The sequence below is a fragment of the Symphalangus syndactylus genome, chromosome 18 (genome assembly GCF_028878055.3).
Source record: "Symphalangus syndactylus isolate Jambi chromosome 18, NHGRI_mSymSyn1-v2.1_pri, whole genome shotgun sequence".
Taxonomy (NCBI): domain Eukaryota; kingdom Metazoa; phylum Chordata; class Mammalia; order Primates; family Hylobatidae; genus Symphalangus; species Symphalangus syndactylus.
The window spans coordinates 82090945-82107997 of NC_072440.2; the positions used below are offsets into that span (position 1 = coordinate 82090945).

The 17053-nt window shown below is 44.3% G+C and overlaps 1 long non-coding RNA gene across 1 annotated transcript in view; it reads left to right on the top strand.

Annotated features, from left to right (window-relative positions):
• LOC134733467 (uncharacterized) overlaps window positions 1–16496 on the top strand; it is a 109362-nt gene extending 92866 nt beyond the window's left edge. Inside the window, exon 3 of the long non-coding RNA XR_010116934.1 lies at window positions 16435–16496. This is a non-coding gene — a long non-coding RNA (uncharacterized lncRNA). The remainder of the gene's footprint in view (window positions 1–16434) is intronic.
• The last annotated feature ends 557 nt before the right edge of the window (window positions 16497–17053 follow it).

Genomic DNA, 17053 nt, shown 5'->3' on the forward strand with positions numbered 1-17053 from the left:
CAAACAGCCATGGCTGGAATGTTGGTGGCCAGATGGGATGGTGCTGCTGGTGGTATTTGCTCCAAGGGCCTGGCTGCTTGGCCAATGTGAATGCCAGGTGATATCCGTGAACAAGACTGCCTGGGCTCCAGGGCCACATTCAGCTCTCTAGCTCTTCCTGTGATTCACCCTCACTGGGGGCTGTTGAATCACTATAACCAGCAAAAGCCACTAATACTTGGCACTGAAATTTAATAGCTCCTCTAGCCTAGGGACTTCATTAACTGGAGGGAGAATCAATGAGAGGCTCTTTATGACCCTGGGCTTCCTACTTAGAGCTCCCTAGACCACATCGTCTGAGAGCAGGAGCTGCTGCCATCTTGGGAGGGACATTTGTGAGATAAAAATTTATTTTGTTATAATACATCCCTGGATATTCATTCCTCTTCTCCACAACCCAAACCAACATCTGTGTAGCAAGGTGATTTTAATCTGGCTGTTGGAAGATGGGAGAACAATTGATTACAGATATTTGGGAAAGTCTGACCTGGGCAAGCTAACAGCAATGATGTTGTTAGCATCCTCACTCTGTCTTTGGGGAAGTACGTGTTTAGTAGCATTGCCAATCTATGTTTGCTTGTTAATTGCATCCCTAAGCAAACCAATTTAAAGTGTAGGAAGTGCTCCTTTGTTTTCTATGAGTCTGTCTCACATTTGGATTAACCCTTCTCAATTCCAATCAACTCTTCAAAACATTTCCTGCTAAAAAGTTGGTCTGATGACTGTGGATTAAATGTGTGGGTTTGGCTTCAGAAGGTCTGGGTTCTAAGCCTTGCTTGGCTCATAACTCACCGTGTGAGCTTGTGCAGGTCACCCTTAGGAGGATGAAGATAACTAACCCTGACTATCATCAAAAGAGAAAACTTATCGGAAGTCGCTTTACTTTTCTGAGCCCGTATCCTCATTTTCAGGAGGTGGTACAAACAAGGGTTTTGGAGCAGACAGATGTGGGTTCCAATCCCAGCAAAATCATTGATTTTGGTCTTGAGCCAGTTTGTGAGTCTCATTTTCCTTTTCATGAAGAAGTAGGGAGAGTATTACCTCATTGCATTACATTGGGGTTCAGTGAGAAGATTAAGGTAAAGCCCCCCACTCCCTGGCATAGCCTGTCCCCTTATTCACCTCTAATTTTTTCAAAGCGGTCATCAATTTTTAGATTCTATAGAATTTTCTTATTTATTTTGTTTAGTATCTATCTCGTCCACAAGCTCCACAAGGGCAAGGATTTTTGTTCATTTTGATCACTGCTATATCCCCAGTTTCTGAAATAGTATCTGGCATATAATAAGCATTTCATAAATACTGGTAGGATGGAATGTTAAATGAATATGATTCTTGTCACTAAGAAGGGTCAGCTAGTAAATATTTTAGGCTCTAAATATTTAGGCAGGCCATACAGTCTCTGTCACAACCACTCAACTTGGATGTTGGGGTATGCATGACAGCCGCCTCATAGATAATACATAACAAATGGGTGTGGCCGTGTTCCTATAAAACTTTATAACAACAGGACTTGAGTGGGATTTGGCCTGCAGGCTTCACGAGGTTGCCCATCCCAGCTGTAGACCCAGTTAGTGCTTCTGAATTATGTTGTGTCATTCTAATTCAGGAACAGCCCCTGTTTGGCTCCCTCTATGAGGAAGAAATAGGAAAACTCACCCTGGGTCTCCTCTCTTGGCCCCTCTTGCCCTGTTCTAGGGGACTGACCCCAGGACTTTATCCAGTTCCTTTGCTCTCTGGCTTCTGGTTGACTTCAGTCCTTGAGAGATTATGGCAGATTCAAAACCTGGAGTAGAGAAAAGTCGGGGAGTATATTTCTAACTCCTTCCTTCATGGCAATGGTTTGGGGAGACCGAGCTCTTCTCCCATGGCCCTAGCATTGTGCAGGTTCCAGTACCACTGCTTTTAGACTCAGGATGCTTTATCATTTTTTGGTGAGTTTTTTTTAGCTCTTTTCACACATTTGTAAACAGTCCTTTCATTAAACTTGCTTTGCTTACCTACTTTAGAAGGCACCATCTGTTTTCTGGCAGGCCCCTGACTAATACACTGTTCAAAGCAAGAGTAAAGAGTGGGCAGCCCACTGTGATGCCCCTCAGCCCCCATTCACGGCTGCCCTTGATCCCAGCTACCCAGTGGCAGCTTTCATGGCTCTTTTCTGGTTGAGAATTTGTGTTTTCTCTTCCTTTTCTGCCAGGAAGGGCAGATAAAAAAGGAAATGACTTGCTAGAGGTGGGAGGGTGACAAAGAAGTGAGATTTTACTTGTTTCTCAAATTCATCCAAAGGGAGAATAGAGTGCCAGAATGTTTTTATTCTAGACCAGCTTCCTCATTCAGCAGTCCTGTGTCTTTGGACAAGTTATTTAACTTCTTTGAGCCTCAAATTACTTATCTTTAAAATGGATATAGTAAACCCGGCTATGTATATTTATAGATTTGTATATTTATATGATATATATGTATATTTATATGATTTTGAGCTACATTTGTTTTTTCCTCTTTACTAATATGATTAGTAAACTAATATGATTACTAATATGATTAGTAAAGAGGAAAAACAACAAATCTAATCATATTAATAAAGAGGAAAAAACAATAAACCTAGCCCATAGAATATGAAATACTATTAAAATGTTAAGTATGATATCTGTAGGTACTTTCTTCCCTTCATTTTCTAAATTTTATGATAACCATTTACTACTTTTTGTGAGAGAAGAGGAAAAACATAGTCTTTGCCAACTCTACGAGGTGACTCAGGAAATAAAACAAAAGGTTATATTGGGATGCACTTTGAGAACTGCAAAGTGCCATGAGGATGGGCATGACTCTTACTAAGTGGGTCTCTGCTTGTTTGTCCAGAGGTGACTCCTTTTGCTAGGCCCTGAGCTCTTGGGTCCCCAAAGCTCAAGAGGACATTACAGGAGGTTGGCAGCAACCCTGATGCCCCACTTCACCTCAGTGGTGCCACCACCGCTAAGGCTGACCCTCCTTCTTGGGCTGTCTTGATTTCAGCCCCAATCACTCCACCAACGTCTGGAGGATTTCTAGAAGCACCTGCCACAGGTCCAGGTCTGAAGGTCTCTTTGTCTGCTGCAGGAGCTCAGACCCTGCTGGACAAGAGTAGCAGGCACTACTAGTTTCTCCTCCCCACCACATTCCCTTGCTGGAGCCAGAGAAGGAGCACCATGGACATCACGGACACTTTTTGCTAACTCTTTTCTTGTGTGTTTTTAAATGAAACCTTTCCTTTGTGGCCATATTGATGATACAGTGCTTGCCTTCATTATCTCTCCCAAAGAAATGACTTTGATATAGGTGGCCCTTGGATCAGGCTTTTTCACCTCTCTCTCTCTCTTTCTGTCTCAGACAGACACACACACGCACACACACACACACACACACACACAGAGTCACACACACAGATAAAGTTGAAGTCCCATTTTCCTTCCTTCTCAGTGTTAACCGCTGTCATGAAATGAATTTGGGCTTATCTTTTATAGTAATGTTTTCTGGTTTAGAAGTGATTGGTTGTATTCTCTTAATTGATGCTCTTTTAAATATTACCATTAACATTTTAAAATAAATATTTTTATCAAAGTGTAGCATGCATACAGAAATTGTACAATTCTTAGGTGTATAGTTTGACAAGTAGTAGTGAGGGGTGAAGGAAGCAGTAGTCCACCCCAGCTTCAGGCAATAAGGGGGTTCATTGTCTGTAGAGAATCTAAAAACAGGAGAAAAGCAGCTTTTATTACCATCATGCACTGGATATTCTAATCAACGTCAGTGATAAGATACTCATCCTTGCTGGAGTAGACCACTCTGGTGGCCTCCCTACCTTTGTATACCGCTTCACCTTGATAAATATTACACAGTGAACAAATCCAGGTAATGACTACTCATATCTATAAATAGAAGAGGGCTGGCCGGGCGCGGTGGCTCACGCCTGTAATCCCAGCACTTTGGGAGGCCAAGGCGGGTGGATCACCTGAGGTCAGGAGTTCGAGACCAATCTGACCAACATGGAGAAACCCCGTCTCTACTAAAAATACAAAATTAGCTGGGCGTGGTGGCGCATGCCTGTAATCCCAGCTCCTAGGGAGGCTGAGGCAGGAGAATCGCTTGAATTTGGGAGGCAGAGGTTGCGATGAGCCGAGATCACGCCATTGCACTCCAGCATGGGCAACAAGAGCAAAACTCCGTCTCAAAAAAAAAAAAAAAAAATAGAAGAAGAAGAGGGCCAGCACCCTGGAAAACTCACTTGTAATTCCACAGATTCATTTTGCCTATATTTTAATCTTATATGAATGGAGTCATATACTATCGGTTCTTTTAAGCCTGGGCTTCTTTTATTCAGCTTCATGTTTGTAAGATTCATCCATACCATTATGTGTAGCAGTTTATTCATTTCTGCTGTGTAATACTCCATTGTGCATATACAAAACATGTTTATCCATTCTCTGGTTGATTAACATTTGGGTTGATTTCGTTTTGGGGCTATCGTGAACAGTGCTGCTATGAACATTCTTGTATGTGTTTTTTGGTGCTCATATGTAGGCATTTCTATTGGGCAGATTGGGCATTCCTATTGGGCAGCAGAATTGCTGGTTTGGACTGTGTGTACCCTCAACTTCAGTAGATTCTGTCTGAGGAGTTTTTTCAGCCATGTGGAACTCTGAGTCCATTAAACCTCTTTCATTTATAAATTACCCAGTCTTGGGTAGTATCTTTATAGCAGTGTGAGAATGGACTAATACACTGCCACTTTCTTAAAATGGTTATACTGAGTGACAGCCTTACCAGCAATCAAGAGAGGTTCAGGTGACCCACATTCTCACCAACACTTTGTACAGTCAGCTCCTAAAATTGTAATCATTCTGGGAGAAGTATAGTGGCATCGTATTGTAGTTTTATGTAATACGCATTTCCTTGATCTCTAATGAGTTTAAGCAACTTTTATATGTTTTTTGGCCATTTGAATATCTCCTTTCTAAAATGCCTATTCAAGTTTTTTTGCTGCATTTTAAAATTGAGTTGTCTGCTTAATTGATTTGCAAAAGTTATTTATATAGTCTGGATAGGCTCATTTTTTTCCCGGTTACATATAACGTCTTTTTTTCTACCAATGGTGTGCTTTGAAACACAGCAGTTTCTAATTTTAACGTAGATCGATTTATCAATTTTTTCATTATGGCTAGTGCTATTTGTATTCTGTTTAAGAAATCTTTGCCTACCACTATGATTAATTCTCCTATACTATTGTTTAGAAGCTTTATCATTTTGTTTTTCATATTTAGATTTAATCTACCTGGAATTGGTTTTTGTGTATGGTGTGAGATAGGGGTCATTTTTTTTCCATGTGGTGATCCAATTTACCCAGTAATTGGAAAGTACGGGTAATGATCATTCTGATTTTACTTCTAACCTCAGAGGAAAATCTTTCAGCAATTTACCATTAAATGTAATGTTTGCTGTAGGAGTTTTGGTAGCCATCCTTCATGGAATGAAGAAAGTTTCCTTCTACTACTTGTTGGCTAAAAAGTTATTTTTTTCTTTTAAATCATGAATTGGTGTTAAATATCATCAGATGATTTTTCCTCATTTATTACACTGATTATATTGGTTTAAATATTTTTCTTTTAAGTTAGCATTAACATTAACATTGACAGATTTTCAAAATGTTGAAATAGCCTTCCTTTTGGGAATAAACATAATTTGGTCTTGATGCCTTCTATTCTTTTTCTATAGTATATTTTATTTGTTTCATGCTTGTGAGTCTTGCTCTTATCTCCTTGGTGACAGAGGTTTGCCTCATATGGATTTGATACCTCTCCTCCCATAGTCCTGGGCTCGTAGGAGATGCCCAGTGCATGGAGTCATTAATCCAAGCAGCATCATTTTTCCTTCCTGTAGTTGGGTGCATTTGACAGCTTGGATGGTGTGATTCTCCCAGTGGCTAACAAGCAGCTCAGGAATGCTAATGACGGACTTCCTTTGGTTGTCTCTTGTGAGTCAGCAAATGAGCTCTGTAACTTGGAGAGCCAGAAGTTAATTAGTGCCCGGGTATAGACAGACCCTGATGGAAATAAGGGAATTTGGGTCTGTCAGAGAAGAGTGCTAGGAAGCTTTGAAGGTGAGGCCCAGATTAGGGACGTGAGGTGAAAACCAAAGGGAAGCCAGGGCTATGGTTTATAAATAAATGTCAGTGTTGGAGCTCTGTAAAGAAAACCAGGAGAGCCCAGAACATGTGGCCTAGACAGAAAGAAGAGGAGCAGGCCCAACATCTGGGTGTCGCTGACATCAGAGGCGCTGTTGATTCACATCTCTCCCTTGTAGCAGAATAAAGAATAAAGTGCAGGAGATGTGTACAGCATGGATAGCTGAAGCAGATCACCTGGCAGGAGGCAGTGATGGATGAGGGATTTTAGGTGTCTTGCACTCCTTGTTCATTTTTCTTTGAGGCAGGGTGGAAAGTCTGAAACCCCATCTGCTTACAGGTTTACTACAATAACCCAATGGATAAATAATTTGCAACACAATACCACGGATGATGAGCTCCAAATGAAGTCGAATAGACTATAGACATGAGGCAAAGATGAAAGCTCAGTGCCTTCCTGGCAGAGCTACATAAGTGATGTCCACTGTGAGCACTGGACTCGGATGTGCTGGGCATGCTCAGGATCTTGGGACAGTTACTTTGGCCAGAAAATTGTGTCACTCCCCTGGCTTAGGCAGATACCTAATTAGGTTAGGAGAACTGCCAAAAAGCAACCTATTGAAAGCTAAACTACTGCAAGGCATTGTGAGTAAAATATGCAAAATGTCACTGAGGCAGAAGTGAGGAAACCAGTAGAACAGGTGCAGCCTGAAACTAACCTGCCAGGGACATTGTTAGTTCTGTTTCCTCTTGAAATCTCTTTTTTTTTTTTTTTTTTTTTTTTACCCCCTGACTGTGTGGAAGCACTGTCCTCTTTTTTTTTTTTTTTTTTTTTTTTTTTTTTTTTTTTTTTTTTGAGACGGAGTCTCGCTCTTTACTGCTGGAGACCCAGAAACAGATGCTCCCATCCTCTCCCAACCTGAATTGTACTAGACTGAAAATGAAAACGAGGCTTCCAGTTCTACCATGTCCATGTCCCAGCTATGCTGTGTTCGCCAGGGAATGGCCCAGGATGGAACAAAGATAGATCAAGATTCTAAGTGTAAGCCCATTCTTTGGAAGTGTAACCATTTGAATGAAACGTTCCTAATGTGTTGTTCTTCTTTGTTATTGTAGCAATGGTAACACCACACAGATGTCACCAGGGGTCTCCACAGCCTGGGAGAGGCCTAAGCCTGTCCTCATGGTTTCTGCAAATTCTCACAGACTCATGGTTCTAAGCTGCATTGGATTGCTGGATGCAAAGAGCAGCCTCATCACACACCTGCACACTTCACTTCAAACATGTGACATGTTTTATTAGTTTAGCAATTTGCTGTAGATAAGAGGCATAGTGTTGTCAGATGGGGTGGGATGGGGAGTGAGGAGGCTGCATCCCGCCCATCACAGCCTCTGGCTCTCCCCTCTCTTCTGTGCCTCCTGCTTTTCACTGCCTTTTCTGTTAGAATTCCTTCCTTCCTTCCTTCCTTCCTTCCTTCCTTCCTTCCTTCCTTCCTTCCTTCCGTCCTTCCGTCTGTTCTTCCCTCCCTCCCTCCGTCCCTCCCTTCCTTTCTTCCTTCTTGCTTTCTTGCTTTCTTCCTTTGACGGAATTTCACTCTTGTTGCCCAGGGTGGAATGCAATGGTGTGATCTCGGCTCACTGCAACCTCTGCCTCCCAGGTTCAAGTGATTCTCCTGCCTCGGCTTCCGAAGTAGCTGGGATTACAGGGGCCCGCCAACATGCCTGGCTAATTTTTTGTATTTTTAGTAGAGATAGGGTTTCACCATGTTTGGCAGGCTGGTCTCGAACTCCTGACCTCAGGTGATCCGCCCACCTCGGCCTCCCAAAGTGCTGGGATTACAGGCTTGAGCCACCGCACCCGGCCAGAAATTCTTTATTTCTAACCCAGAGATGTCACTCCCTTTCCTGAGCCCTTGGTTCCAGCCATATCCATGCCCTACAAGATGTACATAGCTCAGGGGAGCTTCTGGGGTTGGGGGGGTCCTACCAAGGAGCCTCTCTCTAAGAGATGATGTGGTACTAGCTCCTTGTAAACATTTCGAAGTGGACATGATTACTCCTGCTTCACACTTGAGGAGACTGAGGCCTGGCCTCAGTTTGGAGATGGAAGGGACTTGGTTAAAGTCCCACCTCCAGTAAGGAGTAGATCTGGGTCTCAAACCCAGGCCTTCTGACTCCACATCCATTGCTCTTTGTACCATCAAAGGGCAGAAACTCAAAGTGAATGGCTGGGAGTTTGTAGAATCCTGGTGATTTCCACTTGGTTTCTCAAGACAATGCCTAGCCCAGGCTGAAAAGCATAATTAGCTCAGCCATAGATTCAGTCTCACCCCATGCCAACCCATGGCATCCAGCTCAGGTCTGAGGCCGATTTGTACCCCGGAGTGGTCGGTGGGTATTAAACCTCTCTTGGAAGGCCAGGAGAGGACTTAAATGGCTGGGCCTTCACATTTATTTTCCTCTCTTCCCTTGGCTTTTTGTGGGGCCGAGTCCATCATTAATCAGGCTGTGAAGCAAAGGAAATAAAACACTGCCTTGAAAAGAGCTCTTATTTGTTTAAAATTGAAAAAAAAATAACAACCCAGAAAAGTCTGAAACATGTTTCCAATATACTGAATTTGATTATGTGTCTGTGCACAAAGGGACCCAGTCATTTGAAATTAAAGTTTAGACAGTTGGCAAGTTTGTTTGATGAATCGATTGTGATGGGAAGAGCCCCCACCAACCACAATGCTGAACTTCCTTCATCTCCTCTCTGTACATTCTGAGCATTTTGTTAATTGCTCTGATTGTTCAGTGCCACTGTGTTACAAGCTCCGGGGAGGGACAGAACTGGAGAAGTCCAATGTGTCTTCATCATAGGGGCTTGAACAAGGGAGTCCCCAGTCTCTATCCAAGGTAGTGATCATTGGACCCACCAGCAGCTCCAGCACAATTGCTTTTGACTTTATTATGAATTTCAATCGGAAATACAAGCCTCATCCATCAAGGAGCAAAGACACGTGCATTGTTCAGACAGCAGAAAAGAACGCAGGCCAGTGGGAAGCAGAGGACGTTGTTATTGTTCTCTAGGGCAGCTCAGAGAGGAGAAAGCCTGGCAGTGAATGCACAGGAAGCAGAAACTGGCAGATACAACACTGGGATATGTTGTTCAGCACTTTGAGTTGCAAAATAAAATCCCGGTGGACAGGGCACCCCTCTTCCCCCGAACTCAAGCCCTCCCGTTCCTCATGCTGCAGCATTCATACTGAGTGCTCTTTTGCCCTGCAGCATCCAGAACAGTTGATTATGCCCCTATCTTGTTTTGGAGCCTGCAGGGACTCCCTGATGCCGAGGGAACAGTTAACTTGGCATTCAAGTTCACTTTACCACCTGCCTTTTCCACCTATTGCCTGTGTGTCCTTTCTTGCACCTGTATTTTAGCCAGAAGCAACTGCTGTCTTCTCCATAACCACTTTTCGTCCGTGTTCAGTTCATGACTTTTCGTTGTTTTATGCTTGAAATGCCCTACATTTCATCTTTGCATGCCCCCATTCTTCTCATGATTTTGGAGCCTTGATGAAATGACACCACATTCTTCGATTTCTCACCTCTTTGCTCCTCCTCTGGACTTGCATAGTCAGGAGTCTTCCCTCTCACTACATCCATCACCTTCTACTTCATATCACACTGGCTTAGAAAGATTTCTTTTCCATATGTTTTATGTGATACATTCTTTGAAAGCAGGGGTAAGAGATTACTTGTCGTGTCCACTTTGGGTACAGGCAGGATGCCTTGGGCAGAGTAGGCACTCAAAAATGTTTGATGAATGAGAGACTTATTGAAGCAAGGGTTAGCAGTCTTTGGCTCAGGTTGGTACTCAATGCATTCATCTGTCCATCCTTTCCTTCCTTCTCTCTGTTCCCTCTTTTGCTTTTTCCTCTTCTCTCTTTACCTTCTCCTTTTCCTCTTTTAATTTCATTTACCTCCAAGCGTTGACATTCTGCACAGCTCTGCTGGGCATACCCCATCTCTGCAGGTTGCTGGTTTCTGCTACAGGGGTGTTTGCTATGGTCCTAGACGACTTTTCAAGAACAACAGCAACAAAGAACCTGCCCACTCAAGGTGGGGTCTCTTTTCCGTGTGATGCTTGTCTGCTATGGAGACTACTATTTGAAGTGATGCATTTGTGGAGCATTTCTTTCTCTCTGAGAAGTGGCAAGTGTTCTTCCCTGACCAAGGTCTCTGTTCATCTCCAAAGGTGGGTCTCTGTTCATCTCCAAAGGTTAGGCATGGAGGAGGCAAGTTGGCACACGACCGAGTAGCAGCCAAACCTCTCTCCTTGCTCAGATCTCACCACAAACCCCAGCTCTCGCTCTGGCCAGGATTGCTGGGTCATAGCTGTTTGGCTTAAAGCAGCAGGAGATCAGTGAGGCACTAGGAAAAGAGCACCAGGTGGGCTTGCCTCTGGCTCTACCACCCAGTCGGACGTGGGGGAAAACTGCCAACATCAAGGGAGCTCGGTTTCCTCTTCTGCACATGGGGTGGGAAGAGTTAGATGGTCTCTCGGGTGTTTTCGAGGCCAAATCTCCAGAATTCCCAATTTCAGATTCCAAATGCATCTGGAGACTGCGGTGGCTCAGCCTGAGTGGGGCCAGGAGGTGGCAGCACCTGCTCTGTTTCCAGCCTGATGCAGCCGCAGGGGCTGGGCTGTCACTTCTGTAGGACTGGGGTGTACATCATGCTCCACTCCCATTGGACTCTTTTATTACATTTCACTGCAAGTTGTTTGTAGTCTGCTGGGTCATAAGACGGTCGCAGTAAGATTGCCAAACCCTGGGTACAGGGGACACTTACTGTCCCCTCTCTGACTTCACGCGGCATGACACACACAGGCCAGGGCACACTCATCCGCAACAAAGCCCCAGTGACAGGCTCATATCCGGGCAGCTTGCTGGAGCTCCTTGACGCAGACTTGGGTCTCCCCGAGGGCAAATGAGAGCTGCATCCATGAGTAAGCGCATGTGTTCGCCCACTCTGAATGAGCACGCCTGTCTCCCAGGGCCCGTGCGCTTCCTCCAACAGCTGCATTTGCTCAGGGCAAAAATGGAAATGCCTAATGCCAGGCATGACTGATCCTAGCCAGAGAAAATGATCGAGGGTTGTTCATCAAACTTTTGGGGAGCTTTTATTAAATGGATGCGGTCACAGACACTTAAAATGTAATAGAATGTCTGAATTGCGTGGAACCGTACACGTGATCTAGTTCAGTGGTTCTCAATCCCACCGGGCATCACTTCTAAAGCTTGTTAGAAATGTAGATTCCTAGACTCAGCTCCAGCCCCATCGAGTAAGAATGTCTGGTGCTGGAGGCCGGGCACGGTGTCTCACGCTTGTAATCCCAGCACTTTGGGAGGCCGAGACGGGCGGATCACGAGGTCAGGAAATCAAGACCATCCTGGCTAACACGGTGAAACCCAGTCTCTACTAAAAATACAAAAAATTTAGCCAGGCGTGGTGGCGGGTGCCTGTATTCCCAGCTACTTGGGAGGCTGAGGCAGGAGAATGGCGTGAACCCGGGAGGCGGAGCTTGCAGTGAGCTGAGATCGCGCCACTGCACTCCAGCCTGGGCGACAGAGCAAGACTCCGTCTCAAAAAAGAAAAAAAAATGTCTGGTGCTGGAACCTAGGAACCGGTATTTTTAACAAACTCTTCAGGTATGTCTAATGTAGCTTGTCTGCAGAAAGGCATTTGGGAACCACCATCTAGTCTATCTCTGGCATTCAGGGAGCTTGTTAGCAAACTCTTGCTCCCCTTTGCTTCCTCCTCTCCCTCATGGAATCAGAATCCCTGGTGGGGGATAGCACTCTGATTCAACAAGCCCTCCAGGAGTAGGGTGACCAACTCGGTTCTGTTTGCCTGGCACTGTCATGGTTTTACCACTGAAACGCCAATATCACAGGACTTCCCTCAGTCCTGGGAGTACTAGAATGGCTGGCTACCTCTTGAGGTGATTTTTATGCACTCTAAAGTTTGAGGAGCACTGGAAACAGTTTATTTCACAGTTGAGGAAACTGGAGCCAGGACAAGAAGCAGTTTGCCCATGCACAAGCACTGAATTTGCAGTACAGACAGGGCAAGGCTTCCAGCCCAGCATCCTTGCTACTCCTGGAAATATTTTGCTCTAAGTAGCTGCCTCACTCTTTCCTACTCTCCACTAGGAGCTAACCCTGGAGGAGCTCATTACGGAGTGGCCATATTCGAGGTGAATAATCTGTATTCTGTGGCCTTATTTGAGTGAGGCGTGCGCAATGACAGGTGCAGGTACCATTACACTTTAATGAATTCTTCTGGGGCGTCTCTTGGCCCACGTGGGGAAAGTGATTTACAATTTAATGTATTTCCATTTGACCATAATCCCTGGGATAATAGCGTTACTGAAATGGAAAATCTTTGACAAGGGATTATAACCCAGAGGCTGTGGTACAACCAAGTCAGGGTCTCTAGCTGCTACGCTCACCTCCAGGGGCTTCCCGGGGGCCCTGGGATAAACCCTAGCATGTCTCCCTTTGTCCTGTCACCAGTGGCCACCAAGACTTGCCAAGCTATTCTGATTATCAGCTCCAGGTTTGACTTATTTATTCCGTGGTGCTCACTGCATTACCAATTAGCTATGAATGGGGTAACAGGCCAGGGGCTCTTGTAATACAGGGGTTCCCAAACTGGAGCATGCATCGGAATTACCTGGAGGGCTTGTTAAAGCACAAGTTCTGGCCCCCTCCCCCAGAGCAACCGTAGAGTAGCCCATTATGAGCACTTGAGTGACTTTGTCAGGTGCTGCTCATTATTGGTGCCACAAGGCTGGCCTTACTGTCTAAGTCAGGGTACTAGGTGGTTTCTAAAGACTCTCCTAGCAACAAAACTTTTACTTATAAATAAGGTAGGTCTAGCTTTACATGGGATGTAATGTCATCATTACTCTTCTCCCTTCTCCTAAGTGTTCCTTTGTGTAGGCTAACACCTAAAATCTCATAAATAGAGAACAGTTTTTTTGATGTAAATGTTTACCTTCATCAACAAGTAAATATCTAAGGGTAGAGGCGGAAAGAACACTAACATTTATTCAGAATCTTTTTTGATCCATTTATCACAGGGTGGAAACATTAATGCTTTTCAGTCATTTGTACTTAAAGCCTCTTGATCTTGAGATCTGTGGTTCCAGGGTCTCCTGTTTTTCTTCCCACCTCTCTGGCCATCCTTCCTAACCCCCTTCCCTAGCTCCTCCTCTTCCTGACTTTTTTTTTTTTTTTTTTTTTTTTGAGACGGAGTCTTGCTCTTTCATCCAGGCTGGAGTGCAGTAGCCTGATCTCGGCTCACTGCAAGCTCCGCCTCCTGGGTTCATGCCATTCTCCTGCCTCAGCCTCCCAAGTAGCTGGGACTACAGGTGCCCACCACCATGCCTGGCTAATTTTTTTGTATTTTTAGTAGAGACTGGGTTTCACCATGTTAGCCAGGATGGTCTTGATCTCCTGACCTCGTGATCTGCTGCCTCAGCCTCTCTTCCTGACTTCTTAATATTGGTATGCCCAGGTCTCAGTCCTGGGTTCACTTCTTTTCTCTATCCCCTTAGCTTAAAACCCCATCAGTGTTCTGATGGCTCTCAAATTAGACCTCCAGCCTGGATCTCTCCTCTAAGCTCCAACTGCCTGACAGCTTCACATGGATGTCTGCAGACTCCTCAAATGAAGCATGCCTAAAGCCACATCACATGATGTATAAAATCTATCTGCTTATCCATCTCCACTAGTTTCCATCTCCTTAGCCTAGGCCATCATCATCATCTATCTTCTGGACAATACAATGGTGTCCTACTACTTTATTCCACACAGTGGCCAGAAAGATGTTCTTAAAATGAAAAGCAGATGGTCTCTCCCCTCCTGAGAACCTTCCAGAGGTTCACATCTAAACTCCTTGCCATGGCCCACATGCCTGGTGAGATCTATTTCTAATCTATCCCTCCAGCATTATTAAGTCATGTCCCCAGCAGCCCATACACTCCAGCCATGTGCTTTCTTTTGATTTCTGGAACACAAGCTTTCTGCCACCTCTGTATGTGTTGTTCCCTCTGCTTGGAAGGTGTGCTCTTTTGCTGTCTTGCCATGGCTGGCTCCTTCTCATCATTCAGTTTCAGCCTAAGCATCACTGTCTCAAAACATACTTCTCTGGCCAGCCTATGATAAGTAGATATCCCATGCCTTATCACTCTTTTCTATTTATATTTGTCTTTGAAATCTGGAATTATTTTATGCTTCCAGTCTGATTCCTTGTCTCTCATCTTGCTCCTCCACTGGGCTGTGGGCTCGGCAAGGCAGGATGTTGGTGGTGAAGGAGCTGACTGCATTGCCTGGTGCACACAGCAGGCCCTTAGAGAATGAGTGAGTAGGTCTGATCCCATTTGGAGGACGTAATAACCCTGCTCAGGGGGACCAACCAGGGCCAGGAGGGAGAGGAGCAGAGGAAGAGAAGGAAGGGTTCAGACTTGAGAAGCCACGAGTGAACTCTCAAGTCACAAAGATCATTATGGTTTGTTATAATAAGTACAAGAATAGCTCTATGCACAATTTCCCATAGACGCACAGAAGAGGCATCCTAACCCAGCCTGTGTGGTCAGAGGAAGTTTCTGGAAGGAAGTGACACCCAAACAGAAGCAGACACTTTGAATGAAAATTAGCTAACTGAAAAATAGGAGAGGGGGTGCAGTAGTTTATTTATTTGCTCTCCAAACACTGACTGCGATCTACTCTGTGATGGGCACCACGCTGGTCACGTGTCTCCTTCTTTCAAAGCTACCCTGGAAATTGCCAGTTGGTGGTAAAGACTCAGCTTGGGAGTGAGCCACAGAAGCAGCATGGTATAATGACGTAAAGCATGAATTCTGAGCAGACAGAATTGAAATTAGTTTTAAATCCGCGCTTTTACCACTCATTATGTGACCGTGAGCAAGTTGCTCCAACTCCCTTCCCCTCCATTTTCTCATCTAGGGGGAGCAATAGTGCTTAGTAGTCTTGTGAGGATACAAGGAAAAAATTTATTAATGCATTTAGCATGAAGCCTGGCAGACAGCAAACAGTAAATAACGTTGTCACTATCATTATCATGGTAGTAGATTATATGATTAGCCTCAACTATTGTCTTCTTCTTTCTGAGTTAAAGGATTATACATCCTCTCCCATTGCTGTGTGACTCACAGCATCTCTCTGTTGAAGGAGGATACATTCCCAGTCCAAAGATAATATCCTTGGTCGTGTATGACATGTGTTGGTCAACAGAATGTGAGAGGATGGAATGTGTGCCATGTCTGAGTAGAAGTTTTAAGAGGCATCCCATGTTTCCACTGTGAGAATGTCATGGCATAGATTGAGACGGCACCCTCAGCCTGGGTCCTAAAATGAGAAGGCACAGGGAGCAGGGCTGACCTGTAGCCATTGACATGTGAAATGAAAAGAAAATCAAGTGTTGGTTGTTGTAAGCCACTGAGACTTTGCAGTTGTTTGTTATTGCAGCAATAATATTATCATCTTCTTGTAGGAGTGGAGAGTGAGGGGAGACGCTGGAGAAAAGGATTCTTAAGTTGAGCACTGAAGATGATAGAAATTCTATTTAGACACAGTGGATGTAGATCGGGAGTATTCCAGGTGGAGGAAAAAGACCTGCAAAAGTTCTTGGATTCAGGACATAGTGTTGCTTACTAGAGGAATGGAAAAGAAGTTCAGAATAGCTGAAGAACGTGAAAGGAAGAGTGGTGACAAGTACAGCTGGAGAGATAGCTAAGGGCTAGGTCATGAAGGGCCTTAGAAGTGATAAGAAATTTGTGTTTTATCCTAAAAACAAAGTGAGACCATTTCACAATCTGTTTTTGCCTTTAGAAAAATGAGTCTGGCTGACTGCAAAGATTGAGTGAGAGAGGAAGAAGATCATGGAGAAGGCTGGCAGGAGTCCAGGGAAAGGATAGGATGTGAGAGTTGTTTGGAAAGACTTGGAGCCTCCTATGTGAGATTTGAGGGGAGGGAGTCAATGATAGATCTGTCTTGGGAGCTGTGGGGGCCTTGATGGAGGGCACAGCAGAGGAGCAGTCGAAGGGAGGCAAGTGAAAACGATGGCTTGGCCATTTGGAGTTGCAGGTGCTTGAGGAATGCTGTGACACTCTAACAACAGCAATGTGCCCAGTTATAAACTACTTTGTCCAACTTCCTTTGCAGCTAAGGGCAGCCATTTCACACTCTTTTGAGCAAGGAGAAACAAGTTGAAATCTGCTGGGGACTTCAGGAAAAGTTTCGTTTTTATATTACATGGTGAGTATCCCTTATCCTGAAATGCTTGGTACCAGAAGTGTTTGGATTTTGGAATATTTGCATATACATAATATATCCCCCATCTTGGGGATGGGACCCAAGCCTAAACCTGAAATTCATTGATGTTTCATATACATCTTCTACACATAGCCCAAAGGTAATTTTGTACAATATTTTAAATTATTTGTGCCTGAAACAAAGTTTATGCACATGGAATCATCAGAAAGCAAAGGTGTCCCTCTCTCAGCCAATCATGGGGATAATCTATGGTTGTTTGGCCTCACCATCATTCCTGACTCTGAATTTACAGGCTATTGATTAGTAATCACTTTCTTATATTTATTCACACATAAGTACTTAACAGTAAGAAATGTGACATACCATTAATGCAGTGAAAAAATAATGTGTCAGGGTAACTAAGCAGCACAGTAGCATCACCAGGATACCTGCGTCATGTTACACAACAGCAACCACAAACAATGGCAGGCTTTCAGTCCCCACCTACAATGTTGTGTTTGGATTAAAA